The sequence below is a fragment of the Aquarana catesbeiana genome, linkage group LG06, assembly GCF_042186555.1.
Source record: "Aquarana catesbeiana isolate 2022-GZ linkage group LG06, ASM4218655v1, whole genome shotgun sequence".
In the NCBI taxonomy this organism is placed as follows: domain Eukaryota; kingdom Metazoa; phylum Chordata; class Amphibia; order Anura; family Ranidae; genus Aquarana; species Aquarana catesbeiana.
Window position 1 is genome coordinate 52,168,854 of NC_133329.1, and position 18,812 is coordinate 52,187,665.

The 18,812-nt window shown below is 43.5% G+C and overlaps 2 protein-coding genes across 3 annotated transcripts in view; both read right to left on the reverse strand.

Annotated features, from left to right (window-relative positions):
- The window catches only part of LOC141148404 (eukaryotic translation initiation factor 3 subunit C-like), a gene marked incomplete in the record, with an annotated part of 532,271 nt that overhangs the window by 177,044 nt on the left and 336,415 nt on the right, over positions 1-18,812 (reverse strand).
- The window catches only part of LOC141148403 (up-regulator of cell proliferation-like), a 66,693-nt gene that overhangs the window by 15,533 nt on the left and 32,348 nt on the right, over positions 1-18,812 (reverse strand). The window contains exon 2 of one of the 2 annotated variants that reach the window (XM_073635877.1): positions 16,489-17,034. The exons of the other annotated variant lie outside the window; for it this stretch is intronic. The gene's annotated coding sequence lies outside the window, so the exon portion shown is untranslated. The remainder of the gene's footprint in view (positions 1-16,488; positions 17,035-18,812) is intronic. 2 annotated transcript variants of the gene reach the window in all.

The following is an 18,812-nucleotide window of genomic DNA, read 5'->3' on the forward strand; positions in this document are numbered from 1 at the left end:
CAAAACCCCTTGATCACGGAGATCTCTAAACACTAACACTATCTACCTATATACCCCAAAGTTCTCTTCTCTTTTAGCAAACAAAAGGCAGCATAATCACCAATAAAACCGGGGATCTGGCAATGTCAGTTTCTTCCCCTGTTTATCCACGGTGGTGATAAAATAAACAATGTCATCTTTTCCGGGTCTGCAAATGACCACTTTATCAGCATAGATGTGCCTACCATAGTTCCAATGCAGCAAACATCCATTGAAACGTTCATCCATAGCAGTAGAACATCCAGCTCTCCGGAAAGGTTTTGGCACAGACAGATAGTCCCAAACAGCCCTTCACGGTACCACTGTTCTCGGTTGGCCTCAATTTCCTGCATAATGTCCTGAGTAACGTAGGGAAATTTCAGACCATATTCTGTGGCAACTCATTTGGTGAGCACTCTCTGTAAACAGGCAAGTCTAGGCAAAGTTCTGTTTTTCCCCAAACCAGGAGGCACACAAGAATTTGGTGATTTGCGTACCATAGATCCGACAAGCATCGGCTCAAACTCAAGCAAACTAGCAACTTTAGACAATGTCTCTTTGGTAGTACTGTGCGGCTCCACACAAGGTGATGTCTTCCCAGAATCCATGGCCATCCATTCTGAAAAAGTAAGGGCAGAAGCAACATCTTAACCCTGGGCCCACAATAGTTTCTGTGACATTGTCTCAAACAAATCATCATCACCAGAGAGATTTGACATAGATTCTGTCTCTGAGTCTCTCAACTCTTCCGCTGGCAAATATTTACAAAGAGTCCCAGATATGTTCCCCTTTGATCTCTCACCCGTTCCTGATATGGACTTCTCCGGATCCATGTATTTCTCCGGCTCTGGTAGTCTCTGGGGTAGGCCTCGACCCTGGCCGTGGGAAGCCTTCACATATCCCACCTTCCTTGAAGCAGGTGCAACGGGGATAGGTGTAGTAGACGTGGAAATAAAGGTGATATCCGCTGATGAAGCGGTAACAGCAACATCTCCCTTGAAAGCACTCACGGTAGCAGACGAGATCACGGCCTGTTGTTCTCCAACAGTAATGGCAGTAGTTTCCACTGTGGCAATTCCTGTAGCCCAATCCACACGATAAGCATGGGGCGACATGGTAAGTTGCTCCACTGTGAACAAATATTCTCCGCACTGCAAACATTGGACAAATAGACGGAGATGTACGGCCAGTCCTTCACTCTTGTGGCAAAGCATGCCCAGCCCTTCAATATCTCCAACAGTGTATAGTACAAACCCCCCTGCGGCTTCAAACGAATGCCGGTATCTGTCAGCAGGGTTCCGGTCAGCATAGCACCCTCAGCGGTACTTGTAGGGAACATCTTGGACCCCATAGTTGATGGTACCAATGGAAAAGAAGATATGGCTGCACTCTGATCCTCTCAGCACGATCACAAGGCCTCTCTTCTCCTTTGGCGCCAAACACACACACACACGTCCCACGCGGTAACAAGTAGCTGTGGCTCCTCTTACTTGTTCTTCTGATCACGTAGCTCCCGGGCTTTTACTTCTCACCCGCAGCCTACGCAGCCAGAAATGTAATCCTGCAATTTAACCCCTTCTTTTCCTGGCAAAAGTGACAAAGTCCAGAAACTTCTTTTAACATAGACTCTCAGTGAAAAACTTCCCAGGGCTGCTTAGGGTAACGGCAAACAATCCCGGACGACGCCCCCACATGTAGCACTAACTCACGGTGAAGCTGCTGATTTAAAGTGGGCTATTACCGTCACCTTTTACCTGAAATTTCACCAACACCAAACTTAGAGTCCACGTTGAGCTTATTATCGGTCAATATAGGCACCAGTCATTGGGCACTTTTCCAATGCTTTAATGGGAGATAACTGGAAGAAGTAGCAGGAAAGAGGTAGAAGAAGAGTTGCAGGGAAGTTCAAATACCTTTTCTTGGTGTAGCAATAAGGAATCGAAATCTTAGGGGTGAATGTATCCTCAATTCAGGATTGAATCTTTGCCCGTCCGGATAGGTCTCTCTCACTAACCTAGCAACCGGAACGTAGCACGAACAAAAGTCTCTGCCACAGACTTGGGTAGAACAAAACTGCACGATCCTCTGCCACAGGATGTAGTAGTTTTCGATGAACAGCAAACACAGTACCAGAACCTTTAGGCAGTACTTGTGCGGTAGATTAGCTTAAGATGCATCCTCCAAGTGAGTCACCAGGCCCCTCTTAAGACCAGCCTTGCATGGTCCCTTCCAAGATGGGTCCTCCCCTGGATCCTCCCAATTGTCCGGCTTCTTCCCGCAGGACAGACAACACAGGACCATCCCGGCGATAGCAGGCCCCAGACAGGCTTCTGGGCCTACCCACGCGGCTGCAGCGACGCAACCCTCCAGCCCGGAGGGCTGCGAGGTAGAACTCACTAACACATACCTTCAGGCCAGGAGGGCCATGAGGTAAAAGTACTCTAGAAACATGGCGTCTGTCCCATAAATACCCTCTCCCAGAATGCAACCCGGAGGACCACCTCCGCCGAGTTGTCTACGGGACAGAAGAGCACTCATATACTTTAGCTTGTTGCTTTCCAACACCGACCCATGGAGACAACGACACCCACAGGCAGAATGCGGAACTGCACGCAACACAGCCAAACTGGAACAGAGGCTAATCTAACAATAAATTGAATGTGAACTATGTACAGTACAGGTGACCCATCAAATTTACCTATAAGCGGTAGATTAGAAAATCTACCAGCGCTACATTAATAAAAGTAGAAATTTCCTTTTAAGGTAAAACAGGCATGTTTAAAAGCAACAAGAAATACACAAATCTGGAACTTACAAAATTCAACTTTTATAGAAATTGAAGGCAATATCAGACAGAGTATTTACAAACTGTGTTTGATATAGCATTCAGATGGAGTGATGTCATCGCTGGAAAAGCCAAATTTTCCGAATTTCAACATGTGCTAGCTGCCATCATGGGGGATCAAGGGACGTGTTTTGTGGGTGCAACCCCTTCCTCTCAGCTACTTTATTATTGAGGAAGGGGTTGCACCTCCAAAACGCATACATTGATCTCCCGTGATGGCAGATAGCACATGTTGACACATTGTGTGCATCTTCAAAATTTGACTTTTCAAAAATATATCAAAAAAAGTTAAAAAAATTTTCCGGACAAAAAAACTGAAAAAATTCGGGATTTCGAGGGGTTTTAAATTCTCCCTAAAACATCAATGATGTTCTTCATTTTGTTTTGAACATCATTGATGGTTTGCTTTATGTTTTCCTAGTCCCTATTACACCCCATGATCTCCCCGATCAGGATCTGGGCACTTTCACTGGTGAAATGACCTTCTTCCACAACATCACGATCCCCTAAAAATATAGAAACAAAAACACACCATGTATTATAAATATGCCGGCATCCATCCCTTACCTGAGCCTGTGGTCGCAGACACTCACCTGTTGTGGTGACTATTTCCACCACATCTCCCTCCTCCTCCTCTGCTTGGCTTTGTGGGATTTCCCCTTCTTCCTGAGGTGGGGGGTCCGTGGTCTCCTCTGATGAGTGGTGTCCTTCGAGTCTTTTCTCCCCTATGTAAAAAAAAATAGGTATACTTAGCACACAGATATTTGATGGCAGAAATATGGAATATGAAACATTGCTTGGAAGTGGTGTACAATTGTCTGTTTTGGCAGAGTTCCAAGATGAAGAAATATTGTTTTCCTTTGTCAAGCTTGAATACTTACCTGTTTTGTACAAGCTTCACAGATGGAGTCACCCCTATAGTATACACTGGAGCACCTGTGTGGGGCAGAACAAACAATGTTTCCTACGAACGAATAATGTGTCCATGAACATGAAAGTTGCCATTTTAAACTGTACAACAGTACAGAAAAGCACATGGAGCAGCATGAACGAAATAAAAATAAAGAATAGGAACACAGGACAACTACTTACTTTTTTGCAGCACTCTCCTGAGATTTTAGATCCGACCACCGCTTCCTGAGTTGATCCTTGGATCGCCGTACCCCAAAATTTCTGTGCAGACTCTTCACAACTTTCGCCATGATCTTGGCCTTTCTGACATTGGGGTTGGGGTAAGGTCCATACTTCCCGTCATAGTCGGCCCTCTTTAGTATGTCGACCATCTCCACCATCTCCACAAAGGACATATTTGAGGCCTTAAATCGTCTCCTCCAGGATCGTGATGTTTCTGGCTCCGGGCTTTCCTCCTCCTCATTGTTGTAATTATCACGCACCTGCTCTGTCTCCACCATGTGCTCTTCCTCACTGCGCCGAAAGAGAAGGGGCGGGGAATAGACTAGAAAGAACGTCAGGTGCAGGCGGATTTTCATGCATGCGCAGTGTATATAAAGCGTAACACGCGTGCGTAGTACGTACGATCTGTGAGCGGAGGAAGGAGTATCGGAAGTGCCGATCGTGATAACGAAGGTAACATTTAAACTTGGGCCTATACTGCTTATAGATTGAGGCCTATATTGGGACAAGATTAGGAGACTTTAGCCTGACATTAGGGTTTGTCTTCTGTATTGCAGATAAAATGGATGGCTTCAATGACCACAACTTCCTCCCCCTGTCCCCCTTTCACCTGCCCTGTCTGTGGCAGGTGAAACATCCGCAATATAATCATAAACAAAAGAGGCAGGCAGCCCTGGAGAAACTGCTGGAGTTGGTGAAGCCGGTGGTCCCCACAGCAACCATCCGCTATTTAAAAGCCAAAATTGGTGGCCTGAGGAGCACTTATCTTAGGGAGCGCAAGAAGGTCCAGGATTCCCAGAGATCCTGAGCTGCAGCAGATGACGTTTATGTCCCCAGGCTGTGGTACTATGAGAGACTTCGTTTTCTGTCAGACCAGACTGAAGTCAGGGAATCCCTCTCAACCCTTCCTTCCACTCTTCCTTCCACCCTATCTTCCACCCCAGCTGAGGCTTCCGATGCCCAACCTGGGACTTCCAGCCAGAAAGAAGTGGAGGAGCCCAGCTGGAGCCAGATATAGCAGTGTTCTACAGATTTCTGGTCAAGAAATAAATGATGTTTACTAGATGTTATTATTGATCACTAATTGCTGATTTAATAAAGTGTTTTACATCTCAATAGACAGTAGTGGGCAAAAATAATTGGGACAAGAATGAAAAATGCTGGGCTCAGAATGATAGTCTGTTATATTTGTTAACATTCAATTTGCAACGGTCATGAGATGAAAATTGTGTGTGATTGATGAAGAAAAAACTAAAACTATGTCCCTTTTTCATACACAAGAAGACCTCAGCCAGGAGGAGGCTTTGAAATGTGGCACACAGGAGGAGGCTGTGGAATGTGGCACACAGGAGGAGGCGGGGGTTAGTGGCAGCCAGGAGAAGGCCAGGCCCAGTAGGAGCCTGATAGTATCACAGGTCCCTCCCCTCCGCCTTCCAAACAAAAGTCCCAGGAAGGGAAGTAACGTGGAGGATTCAGCGCTCAGGCTGATTCAGGAGGTTTCTGCGTCCCTGAGAGCCACCCCCACTCGTGAAAAGGCCTTTGCCTCCATGGCTGCCACCAAACTGAAGGACATGCAGGAAGGCCAATGCCTCATGTGTGAGGAACTCATTTATCAAACATTAAATAAGGGGTTGAGGGGCGAAATCATACCCAATACCCACCTGAGTGAGTTGCATCGTCCTCCTCCTGCAACAACTCCACCACCACAGACACAGCCTGGAAGGAAGCATGGAAGGAAGACCAGAGAGTGATGACCTGGGTTCAGTCTGGTCTGACAAAAGATGCAGGCTCTTGTATGACCACAGCCTGGGGACAGATATGTCATCTTCTGCTGTTCATGATTCTCTTGGACTTCTGGACCAGATTGAACTCACTTAGATAAGGACTCCTCAGCCCACCAATTTTGCCTGGAAACAATTGATGTGTTCCCTGGGGGCCAAAGGCTTCGCCAATTTCTGCTGTTTCTCCAGCGTTGCCTCCCTCTTTGTTTGGTTAGGACCCCTTAATACATTTTTGGTTTGATTTATTATACTCGCCTATGTGTGTTTTCATTCAAAAAGGACAGTTTGTTTGTGAGGAGGCAGGTACATTTCAAAAATACAATGTGAAATTAACAAGAGACACCAAGCAACCTCCTTGAGATTAAATAATACAAGATAATAATGGTGTTGTGGTAACTTGACACACAAAACACACACCAAACTATTCTGGAGCAAAAAAATAAAATAAAAAATAAGAATAAAACACAAGATCAGGATTTTAAAAAATCCCCAAAAAAATATTTAATCTAAAAACATCCAAAAAATATTATTTTTTCGGGAGATGTGACAAATAAAAATATTATATTGATGAAATCACGAGAAATAATAAAGAAATAAGTTTGTGAGAATTCTCTGTGAATATGAGCAGCAAAACTACTTCATTCTTCTAGCATTATAAAGAAGAAGAGAGTGCGCTGCATTAAACAATTTAAAACATTGCAGCCTGACGAAAGAGCTATATCCATTCCGAATGCTAATTTTACCAGACCGAGCAGTTCCGTATCAGAATTTAGTCTGAGCATGCGTAGCACTTTGTGCGTTGGAATTGTCCACACAAGGTCAGAATTGACGCGATTGGATTTTGTTGTCGGAAAATTTGATACCAAGGCCTTTGGCACCAAGGCTGCCAATTATGTATATACTGCCAAAGATACATAAAACCTTGGTCAATCCCCCTGGAAGACCCATCATCAGTGGGATTGACTCAGTCACATCACGAGTCGGTAAGTACATTGACAAGTACTTACAACCACTGGTGATGGGGACCCCCTCCTTCCTAAACGACACTAAACATGTCATCAACCTACTAGGTGAGATAGAGTGGAAATCTTCATATCTGCTGGTAACCGCAGATGTAGCATCACTCTATACGGCTATCTCCCATCGCTTAGGCCTTGAAGCGGTGCAGCATTTCCTTTATCGAGACTCCAGTATCTCCATCACGCAGAGTAAATTCGTGTTGGAGCTACTGGACTTTTCGATGAAGCATAATTATTTTTGGTATAGTGGTACTCACTATCTACAAATAAAGGGAGTAGCCATGGGAGCAAAATTTGCTCAGAGCATGGCTAACTTATTCATGGCCAAGTGGGAGGAGGATGTGGTTTTGAATGTTAGACGCGATGAGCTGATCCTATGGAAAAGGTTCATTGATGATGTCCTTTTCATATGGGACGGTGACATCGAATCTGTCATGGCCTTTTTATCATTTTTGAACAATAACGACAGGGGTATTGTCCTTACACATGAAGTGAATGCTTCGCAGATTCACTTTTTGGATTTGAAAATAACCATAGAAAATGGGTGGCTTATTACATCTACGTATTTCAAAACAACAGACAGGAATGGGTACATTCCATTAGACTCTTGCCATCACCGTTCCTGGCTATCAGCAGTCCCTAAGGGACAATTTTTGCGACTCAGGCGCAACTGCACTAATCTAGAGGATTATAAAAAAGAGGCCTTGGTTCTTAAATCTAGATTTTTAATCAAGGGCTATGAAAATCAGACCCTAGATTTAATAATAGCAGAAGTGGGAAATAGAGATCGCCAGTCCCTTTTAGTTGACAATCCACCACAAGTAGAGAACAGAGAGGATTTTGGTTTGGCCTTTTTGACTACTTACTCCAGTCAACACTGGGCCATCAAATGAATAATTAAGAGACATTGGCCCATTATAAAAAATGATAGGGTCTTGGGGCCTTTGCTGGCAGATAAACCTTGCGTATTATTCAGGGGAGCCTCAAACCTTAGGCATTTTATAGCACCTAACGTCCCGGATCCACCCACAAGACCCACCTTCTTTGGTGATCTAAAAGTTTTTTTTCCTTGCAAAAAATGTCAAGTTTGTAAAATTAATGAGTTTAAGGGTAGGAAACTCACTGAGTTCACATCAACTGGGACAGGTATTACGTATCCGATTAGATTTTTCATCACCTGTACCACAAGATGTGTAGTATATCTTTTGAGGTGCCCTTGCGGGTTAGAATATGTAGCGTGTACCACCAGGAAGTTACAGGTCAGATTGGGTGAATACATCGCCAATATACGAAGGGGTTTTGACAAACATAATGTTTCAAAACATTATGACCTTAAGCATGACAGGGACCCCACAGGCACGACATTTTTTGCCTTGATGAAATATATACCACACTGGCGAGGGAGCAACAGTAGACGTTGTATATCCAGGAGTGAGACTAACTGGATATACCGTCTGGGCTGTCATGTACCCATGGGCCTTAATGTAGAGTGGGACATCAACTGTTTTATTAATAACAGTTGATGTCCCCTCTCCTGTCTTTCTTCCTTCTTTTGTAATTTTTTCTTTTTCCTTCAATTCCTCCTAAAGTTAATATCCCCCCCCTTTTTTATAATGGGGTTTTCGCTATTCCATGATATGGTCTGAATAGAGATACAGGATTCAGATTGGGATTTCTGAATATAGAATGTATTTCTGAATACATAGAAAATTTTGATTGAAATATATCTAAACCCCTCCTTTCTTTATTTTTATTGTTATAAAGGTTTATATGATTTCAGTTGCTGAAGGGTGATTCGAATGATTCTTTAGTCATTGGTTTCCCCCCCACCTCTTTTAGTGTTTTTTAATAATGTTTTTGAATAGTAAGGGTAATGTAATAAAATCCATTGCTCTGAAGTAATATCAGGTTTGTCCACAAGATGGCACTATGATGACTCTATGGAGTTTTAATTGTAAAGGTTAAAAAGCAGGGGTGTGTGTAATTGCCATCCCCCTGTAATGACAATTGTTTGCAGCTTTAACACCCTCCTAGTGTAACCAATGGCTGAACTTCTTCGTTTTGCCGCTCGGATATATAAGGCGCATGCGCAGACGTGCGGGCGTGCCCCTGATGATGTAATTTCTGATGAAATGGCCGTAGGGTTGACACGTTCGTACCGACGGCGCATGCGCGGAGTTTCGTTTTAAAGCTGTATTGGTTTCTTGCAAGGAAAAGTGTTTTTATGGATGCCAATGTGGCGATTTTTAATAAACAAGAGATAAAAACGTTCTACACCATTGGAGTTCTCTCTTTTCTTTTGAACACTTCCATATCGGTGAGAGCTCTCTTCCCTTGATTGTATCGCTGTCTGGAAGCCTGTGGCGATCGTTTGTGGATCTACATCCATCATCCCAGTTAAAGCTCCAGCCGCTGTGGAGGGTAAACCCCAAGCTGTTAGCTCTATGCCTCTGATCAGAGGCTGTCTGGTAAGCCTTTAATCTATACCAGGTGACGGGATTTCAACACGGTGACAGTCACGGATTTATTATTCATAGAAAGTCACATTTAATTGCTCTTTTGGACACTTTCTTTTGATATAATTTTTGCATCTTTGGACTTTTTTTAAATGTGTGGATAAAAAACTGGGAACAGTCACGCATATATATCACTATAGTGAAACATTCATGTTATTGTTCATTTATATTTTGTCTTATTATTTATGGATCACATATGAAAGTTATTGGTGCTTTAATAGTAATATCAATTTTTGTTGTATTTTTGCATTTATATCCAGCGCTGTGCTTTTTGTTATATCTATCGGAAAATTTGATAGCCTGCTCTCAAACTTTGCTTGTCGGAAAATACGATGGAAAAAGTCCGATGGAGCCCACACACGGTCGGAATTTCCGACAACAAGCTCAGATCGCACATTTTCTGGCGGAAAATCCGACCGTGTGTACAGGGCATTAGAGTTTGGTGGCTACTTTCATCCTTCATTCTAAGTATGCCTCCATCTATGAAGTGTAAATCTCAGGGAATCCCTTCTGGGGCCTCTAGTCATTTAGTTCCCTCATGCAAGATTAGTCCTTCTGTCCCTTGTTTGCTGTCTCTCTCTCCCTTTCCCACTTTTCCTTTTCTTTTTTCCATTTTTTTCTTTCATTAATTGCTCCACATTTCTCTTCCCTCCATCCCCTGTTCCACTTACTATCCCTCTGTTTCCCTTTGTTCTTAATATGTTCAGCCCTATCTCTGTTGACTACATTTTCTTTAAATATAAAGGGAATAAACTCACTTAGAAACACTGATTGGCTTTTAAGGAATAGAAAAGGCCCTCTTCTGATATTGTATGTTTATAGGAGACTCATTTTTTCCTCTCCTAAATCTATCTAAATGATCTTTTCTATTTAGCATATCCCACAGGTTATTTGTCTTCAGCAACTGCTAAATCAGGCCGGGTGGCTATATTGCTTTAACATGCCTGTTACAGGTTACATATACATATCTGGATCCTAAAAGTAAATACAAAATTTTAAAAGGGAATCACATGGGAAAGGACCTGTTGATTGTATATTTTTATGTTCCAAACAAGGTTCAACACTCCTTCCTTTAGAAGGCATTCCACTGTACTCCCTCCCTTTATTGTTCAAATGTTATTATCAATGAACACTTTAATGTAGTATTTTCCCACTCAAGAAATAGGAGAATTCTAATTAACCTTCTTTTGTATTCTCAACTGGAGCCATCTTCACAGAAATTCAGGGATCTTCTAAAGGACTATCATTAAATAGATTATTTAATACTTACCGTATATACTCGAGTATAAGTCGACCCGAATATAAGCCGAGGCACCTAATTTTACCACAAAAAACTGTGAAAACTTATTGCCTCGAGTATAAGCCTAGGGTGAGAATTGCGCAGCTACTGTAAGTGGAAAAGAGGGTCAACAATGCCCACTTGCAGCCTCACTGTGCCCATTTGCATGCCTCACTGTGCCCATTTGCAGCCATAGGTCCCCCAAACTTCAAACTCAGTAGTTAAGGGTTCCTAAATGCCCCCTATCTGCAGCCAAAATTTGGGGTCTCTGGACACAAAGGGTTCCGAAATGACATTGCTGCAGATGGGCACAGTTGACCAAATTTGGGGCCCCGTATCTCAGGGCTACTTAGTGCTAGGCACCCCAAATTTGGTGTGCAAACCCATTGGAACTAGAACCACAGAGCTAGGGTTCCTAGAACCAAGTGACCCTGAGATACAGGGCCCCAAAAATTGGTTCAGAAAATGTCAAGCACTTTTCTGCAGCAGAGAATAACATTTTCTGAACTGAATTTGGGGCCGCATATCTCGGGGCCACTTGGTGCAAGGAACCCCAGCTTTGGATATGTTGTGGTACTCCACTTCCACTAGGTTTGCACACCAAATTTGGGGTTCCTAGCATCAAGTGGCCCTGAGATACGTGGCCCCAACTTTGGGTCAGAAAACTACATTTTTTGCTGCAGAAAAGTGCTTGACTCGAGTATAAGCCGAAGGGGACACTTGCAGCACAAAAAAATGTGCTGAAAAAACTCGGCTTATACTCGAGTATATACGGTAATTGTTGTAAAAGTCGCGAGCAAGATCATTTATTTTGGGTTGTTCTTTGGTGGAAGGTTATGGTAGTAACAAAAAATATACAGCTACATTTAAAAAATGTATATAATTTTTTATATTTTGGGCCAGTTTTCCTTTGATAGTAAAAGAAAGCCATTGCCATTTACCACCAAATGAAAGCCCAATTTGTCCTGTAAAAAAAACAAGGTAAATCCACCTGGATGCACAAAGCAGTTGTGATAATATGTACATAATATGTACAGCATTACTAACAAATGTTAAAGTTGCAAAATTGTTCTTAGGCATTAAAGTGGTTGTTAAGCCACTTTATGCACTTTATACCATTTTTTCTTTACCTTATCTGAAAGTGCCGCTCACTTGACCCACCCCCTCCCTGCTCTCCCCATCTGACAGCTGCAGCAGACGGGGCCAAGAAACCCCAGCTGACGTCAGTCAGGAGGTGGGGAGGAGAGTAGCAGAGAGGCGGCGGGTCACATGAGCGCCGAGCAACGCTCTGAAATAAGGTAAAGAACGGCTTCTTTTTATAAAACACAGACACATGGGTGCAAGGCATTGTTAAACAGAGAGAATGGTAAAACAAACATTGAAATTAACTTTTGCAGCAGGAGGGGAGTGGGTGGGCACTGACATAGGAACAGACAGGCAGGGAGGGGAGGGGGAAGGAGGACAGAGGAAGACACAGGAGAGCTGCAGATAGCTGCAGCTGAAGAAGGTATGTAAACTGGCCACGGTGTCAGAGCTCAGCAGCCATGATAAGCGTGGTCAGTTTGCAGGGGGAGGGAAGAAACTGGCAGGATCAGTCAAGTTTTTTAGTTGATAGAAGGGGCCAAATTTCACAGCACAAGCACTGTGCTGTATAACATGCTGTAAAGGAACAGGATCAATATTTTTTTTAGGGTAACAAATTCTTTAACATTTGTTTTACCCTGAGGTGGCAAGGTTGGGAAATCCCACATTACAAAATCCATCCACATTCTCTTTATTACCCTGAGGGGATAAAAGGCTTGGATATGATGAATTACATTCGCTATGAAGACTGTCTTTAGTTCCTTTATGTATCTTACCATCTTCATGGCTGGTAGACTCCGGCTCACAAAAATTCTCCACATTTTCTTTATTATCTTGAGGGCATATGGAGCTGGGATATTTAATCTCACTCACATCATCAGGATTATCTTCAGTTACTTTGTGGGGCTCAAGTTCACACACGCTGTTCACATTCTCTTTATTATATTGAGGGGATATGAGGTTGGAGGATGTTGGCTCACAGATATCATCAAGATTATTGTCAGTTTCTTTATGGGCCTCAAGTTCACACAAGCTGTCAGCGTTCTCTTCCAATTCTTTGCAATGCTGAGCTGGCACAAGGCTGAAAGACTCTAGGTTACACAAGCCTTCCACATTCCCTTTATTACCCAGAGGGGATATGAGGCTGGGATATGTTGGTTCACACTTGCTATAAAGACCATGTTTAGCTTCTTTATGGTTCTTAAGGTCTACATAGCTGGTAGACTCCAACTTGCAAAAGCTGCCCATATTTTCTTTATTACCTTGGGGGTATGGGAGGCTGGAGGATGTTGGCTCACACACATCATCAAGACGATTATCAGTTTCTTTATGGACCTCAGGTTCACACAACCCGTTAGCATTCTCTTGAATGAATGAATGAATGAATGAATGATTTATAAAGCGCTGCAAATGCGAACTGAATCGCCTCAAGGCGCTGGATGCATTCTCTGATGTCAGCTTCTCAGAAAAGGAAGGTCTTTAGTTTTTTTCTGAAGGCCTGGTGGTTTTCTTCCATGCGGATGTTGGTAGGAAGAGCGTTCCATAGTCGAGGTCCTTGGACTGCGAATCTTCGTTCTCCCTTTGCTTTGTAGCGGTATTTGGGAATGGTAAGGAGGTTTTGGTTAGCTGATCGAAGACTGCGATTCGGTGTGTAGTGTTTTATTCTCTCGCGGAGATATGGTGGGGCGTTTCCTTGTACGCATTTGTGGGTGAGGCAGAGGGTCTTGAATGTGATCCGTTTCTTCACGGTTAGCCAGTGTAGGCTCTTTAGGGAGGGGGAGATGGATTCCCAGGGTTTTTTCCTGTTAACAGTCTTGCCGCCGTGTTTTGGATGAGTTGTAAGCGCGCAAGCTGATATTGGGGTAGTCCTACGTAGAGCGAATTTGCGTAGTCGAGTCGGGAATTGATGATTGTTCCCACAACTGCCGCTTTGTCCTCTTCTGGGATGAAGGGGATGAGTCTACGTAGTTGGCGGAGGAGATGGTGGGATCCGCTCACCACTGATCCTATTTGTGCATCCATTGTCATTCCTGAGTCAAAAATGACTCCGAGACTCTTGGCTTTGGTGCTTGGGGAGATGGTCTGTCCAAGGATGGTGGGAGGTGTCCATGTAGTCTTTATTTTGGAATTTTTGTTAGCTTGTAGGAGAAGAAGTTCTGTTTTTGATCAGTTGAGTTTGAGGGAGCTAGTGGTCATCCAGTCGTCTATTAAGGAGAGGCATTTCTGTAATTGCTGATGAAGGTCTTTTTGTCCGTTGATACGAAGGTAGAGTTGGGTGTCGTCAGCGTATGAATGGAAACAAAGATCAGTTATCCTGATGTTATTGAGAAGTGGGCGGATGTATATGTTGAATAGTACTGGTGACAAGGGTGATCCTTGAGGAACTCCGCAGGAGACTGCCCGGGTTTCTGAGGTGAATGTACCTAATTTCACTGTCTGGGAGCGATTCTCTAGGAAGGATGTAAACCATTTTAGAGCAGAACCTGTTGCTCCTGCTACTTCAGCGAGGCGGACGAGTAAAGTGTTGTGGTTCACTGTGTCGAATGCTGCGCTGAGGTCTAACAGTACCAGGAGACTTTGTTCTCCGTCGTCTGCTGCTTCAAGGGCATCATCCCATATTTTGAGAAGTGCTGTTTCTGTGCCATGGCCTGGGCGGAAGCCTGATTGCAGAGGGTCCAGGAGTTGGTGTGTGTCCAGGTGGCGTTGTAGCTGTTGTACTACCGCTTTCTCCATAATCTTGGAGATGGCGTTGAGGCTAGTTATTGGTCTGCGGCAGTTAGGGTCCTTAGGGTCGAGATTGGCTTTCTTTAGCAGAGGTTTGACGATGCCTTGCTTGAGGGAGGTTGGCACAGTCCCTTCTTTGAATGATTGATTTATGAGCTGTGATAGGATCGGAGCCAAGATGTCGGAACATTCTTTAAGCAGTTTAGTGGGGATGATGTCGTTCGGTGATGTGCTGTCTCGAAGGCTTCTGATGATATTTTTGGTTGTGTCTATGGTGATTGGGGACAAAATGAAATTCGGTGGTTGAGTGATGTTTGTGTCGATATCCTCTTTTTGCTTTGGTTCAGTGAGGGTGATCGTTGTTTTCTGATGGATTGATTTCCGAATGTTGTCGATTTTGTCGATGAAGAAATCTGATAACTCATTGCAGAATTCTTGAGTATCGTTTCCTGGGTGCTCTAAGCAGGTCGGGTTCATAGACTGAGCCACTATTTTGAACAGTTCCGGTTCAAGGCGGATGAGATGGTGTCTGAGAAATGTTCTTTTTTGGCTTTGAAGATTGCCTTGTGGTATTTCCCCGTGAGTGCTTTGTAGTTAGCATGGTTTTCCTTGGTAGGATTTCTTCTCCATGCTCTTTCAGCTCTTCTACGTTCTTGCTTGAGTAGGGTGAGAGTATCATTGAACCAGCTAGAGTTTTTTTTGCGGATGAGTGTTCTACGTTTTGGCGCCACGAAGTCTGCTGTTTGTAGTAATACATTGTTTAGAGAGTTGAGCGTTTGTTCTGTTGAGAGGTTTGAGTTTAGCAAGAGAATTTTGCTCGATAATGTAGTTTTGAAGAGATCAGAGTGAAGTTTCTTCTGAGATCTATTCCAGTGTGTTGCTGTTAAGTGTTTCTGTTTTTGCAGGATGGTGTTAGTGGTGATTTTAAATTTGATAGCATGGTGGTCCGTCCATGGTAGCGGAGTGTTGTCAAATACGTTGATGTCCATATTCTGTTTGAAGATGAGATCTAGGGTGTGTCCTGAACCATGCGTGGGAATGTTTATCAGTTGTTGAAGGCCAAGTTCTTCCATTTGGTTGACGCAGGCGGTTGCGGTGGGGTCTTGGGCAGAGTTTGCCCACAGGTTAAAATCCCCAAGTACCAGCACGTTTTTGGTTTTCAAGGTGTGCATCGAGAAGAATTCCGTGAGCGGTGTGAGGAGATTGGTCTTTGGTCCTGGTGGTCTGTAGCATAGTAGTATGTGAACGGTGTCTTGAGGTGTTGTTCGGAGGTGCAGTGAGAGTGTTTCCATGAAAGGCACTGAGTTCTGTACGTTTGGTTTGGTGAACCCAAGATGAGATTTGAAGATCACTGCTAGGCCTCCTCCTTTTTTTCCGATTCTATGCTCGGTTAGGATACTGTAGTTCTCGGGCACCAGTTCAGTTAGGATGGTGTTGCAGTCAGGTGTTAGCCAGCTTTCTGTAATTAAGAGGCAATCTAAGTTGTTTTCGATGAGGAAATCGTGGATTTCCAGCCTGTGCTTGACTGCAGATCTGGTGTTGATCAGGGCGCATGCTAGTTGTTGCGGTTGGATCGGTGTCTCCTTGCATTTCCTGGTTGATTGTGGGTTGGTTCTTAGTAATTGTTCTTTTTTTAGTCTTTTTTGAGTGGCGATCGGTAAAGTTGCGGCGGTGTTTCTTAGCCCGTGGATGGTGTCTGCTGTGTATTTAAAGTTGCACATGATGAGGAGGATGGTGTTGCTAGTAGGAAAGGCGTTCTGATGATGGTACTGATGTGGTGATGATCCACTTGCGGGGAGATGGCGGGGTCTGATGGCTACCCGCTGCTTCTGGAGTGGTGTGGCGATGGGCTGGTGTGGGTGCGGAGGTACTTGGGAGGTACGGCTGCCTACCCCCTTGTCGTTGATCCAGAGGAAGGCGAAAAACCCCTAGCTGCAAGGGCCAATAATGCAGCAGAGGAAAAAATTCCTTCCTGACCCCCCGAGGGGCGATCGGACAGGCCCCTGGATCAACTGATGCAGTACCCCTGGTGGCTTACCTGTAGGATGGTCCGGCGGATGACGGGGGGGGGGGATCAGACACTACTTACTGGTAGGTGGTGCAGTGGCTGCGTCAAGGATGATTGAGTTGGAGTAGCCTCTGGTGAGATACCGGAGCCTTTGCGATGATGTTCAGTGTTGGCGGGAGGGGTGATTCGGGTGTGGAGGGGTGCGGGCTCTTCTAATGCTTTACAATCTTGAGGTGTCACACGGCTGGAAAAATCCAGGTTACATAAGCTGTCCTTATTCTCTTTATAATCTTGAGGGGATATGAGGATGGAAGATATCCTCTGATTTACATTATCAGGCTTATCCATACTTTCTTTATGGGTCTCAAGTTCACACAAAGCCTCAAGTTCACACAAGTTGTCAACATTCTCTTTCATTTCATTATCACCCTGAGTCAGTACAAGGCTGGAAGATTTCAGGTCACACAGGCTGTTCATATTCTGTTCAAGCTTTTTCTGTTTATAAAATGTACCACAGGTAGTAACCTCAATTTTGTGCACGTTTTCTTCACCAAATTCTAACTCTATTGTTAGTATTCATTTCTGACATTTTGGTTTCTCATTGTGGCAATCCATTGGTTATGCCATCTGAAAAGGAATACCATATAGGGTGTCAGCCATCAGTATCATGTTTTGTAATTCAGACAGTCTGTTAAGTATGTACACATATACTATACATTGACGTACATTCTATCTATGCAAAACATAGCATAGATAAAAAATCCATAAAATAATGATGAATGAAACTGATTTAAGGGTATTATTTCAGTAGCTACTATTATAGTCAAAATTCAGTCTGACCTATGACCTATTCATGGTGTCACAACTTACTTTCCTTATCACTGTATTGTAAGGTTAATTTACACTTCTACACTTAAGATGACCTTTAGCATACTACTAATTATACTTGTGAGTATAGGTTATTGGCAGACTCCAGCACTACAATAAAAGCATGGTGTCTGCATATACCTTTAGATGTGTTCCTCTGCAGTCTGGGATCCCTGCTGTAAGTGGCACATTTTAAAATATTTCTGTTAGTCACAAGTGCTGAACTCACCATTCCAACTTACTGCATGTCCCCTATTGGCCCATATATTGGGTCACTTTTGTGATTTTGAGCATTAGTGAAGAAGCGAAGTGGTGGGAGCAATATACAAGAGCAGAAAGTGTTAAAATTAGGATTCAGGACTCCGGGGCAGAAGAAGAATATATCTGAAGATGTGTGCAGGTATCATTTCTTGCCTACCTTGTAATCCTTGAGCCTGTCAGTTCTTCTAGGCAACTGTCAGGCTTGCTTTAAAAACCTGTACTAAGTGAAATGTGTTGGCTGACATATCTCATTACACCTACAGGATATACTATGTACTTGGCTGTCTCTGGTTTTATTACATTTGGAGTCACTGACTCTTCTCCTAGATGAGGATCTGGTATAGATGTTAATAGGGGATCCCACAAAAAAGCATGGGGCCCCCCTAAAAATACATACCAGATTATTTTGATTGATTAAGGTCAGGTGTGACTATCAAGAGGGACTCCAGGCAGAAAAAAACTGCATGGGGTAACCCCAAAAATTTGGATTTAAAGGAGAAAACCCATGCAAAAAAAAGGGAAAACGTGATGCCCCCAATTCAAACCAAACGTCTGTCTGATCATGCAGCCTGACAGGCCAGGAAAGGGGGCATGCTCTTTTCTCCCCTGAACCATACCAGGCCACATGCTTTCAACATGGGAAGAGTACTTTGCCAGGGGGGACCCCTCTGGAAAATGACATTGTTTCCTTGTTGGTGAAAACAAGGGTCTCTTCTCAAAACCCTGGCCTCGTAATTGTGGGGGTCTGTAAGCTTATCAAAATCTGAAAGACCCTTTTAAATAAAGGAGGGCCTCCAGATACCAGCCTTCCCTCATATGATTGAGAAAGGGGTACCTAGTGTCCATACTTATTCACAAAACAAAATATAAATAGGAAATAATCACACATAAACTGTTCCAGTAAATAACCACAAAAACTGTCTCAGGATGTAAAACTCCTGGTAAATGAAGGGGCGGGTATCATGGGTGCGCCTTGACTAAATATGGCCCATATTTCGTCAATGACATCATGCGAATTTCCATGACTTCTTTCAAGTATCAGCAGCTGAGATGGCCAGATCTGCATAGCTACACTTAGAAACTGAGACCAAACTATATATGCTTAAGTGAGATTTATTTACAGTAAAACAAAAACCATCCAAACATAAAAGTAACTTGAACAAAAACCCCAATGGCAGAATACCAGACTAATAAACCTAACAAACAGGAAACAAACTAACACCTAACTATATGCAATATATATATAACATAGGGAACATAGAAAAGCAGAGAAAACT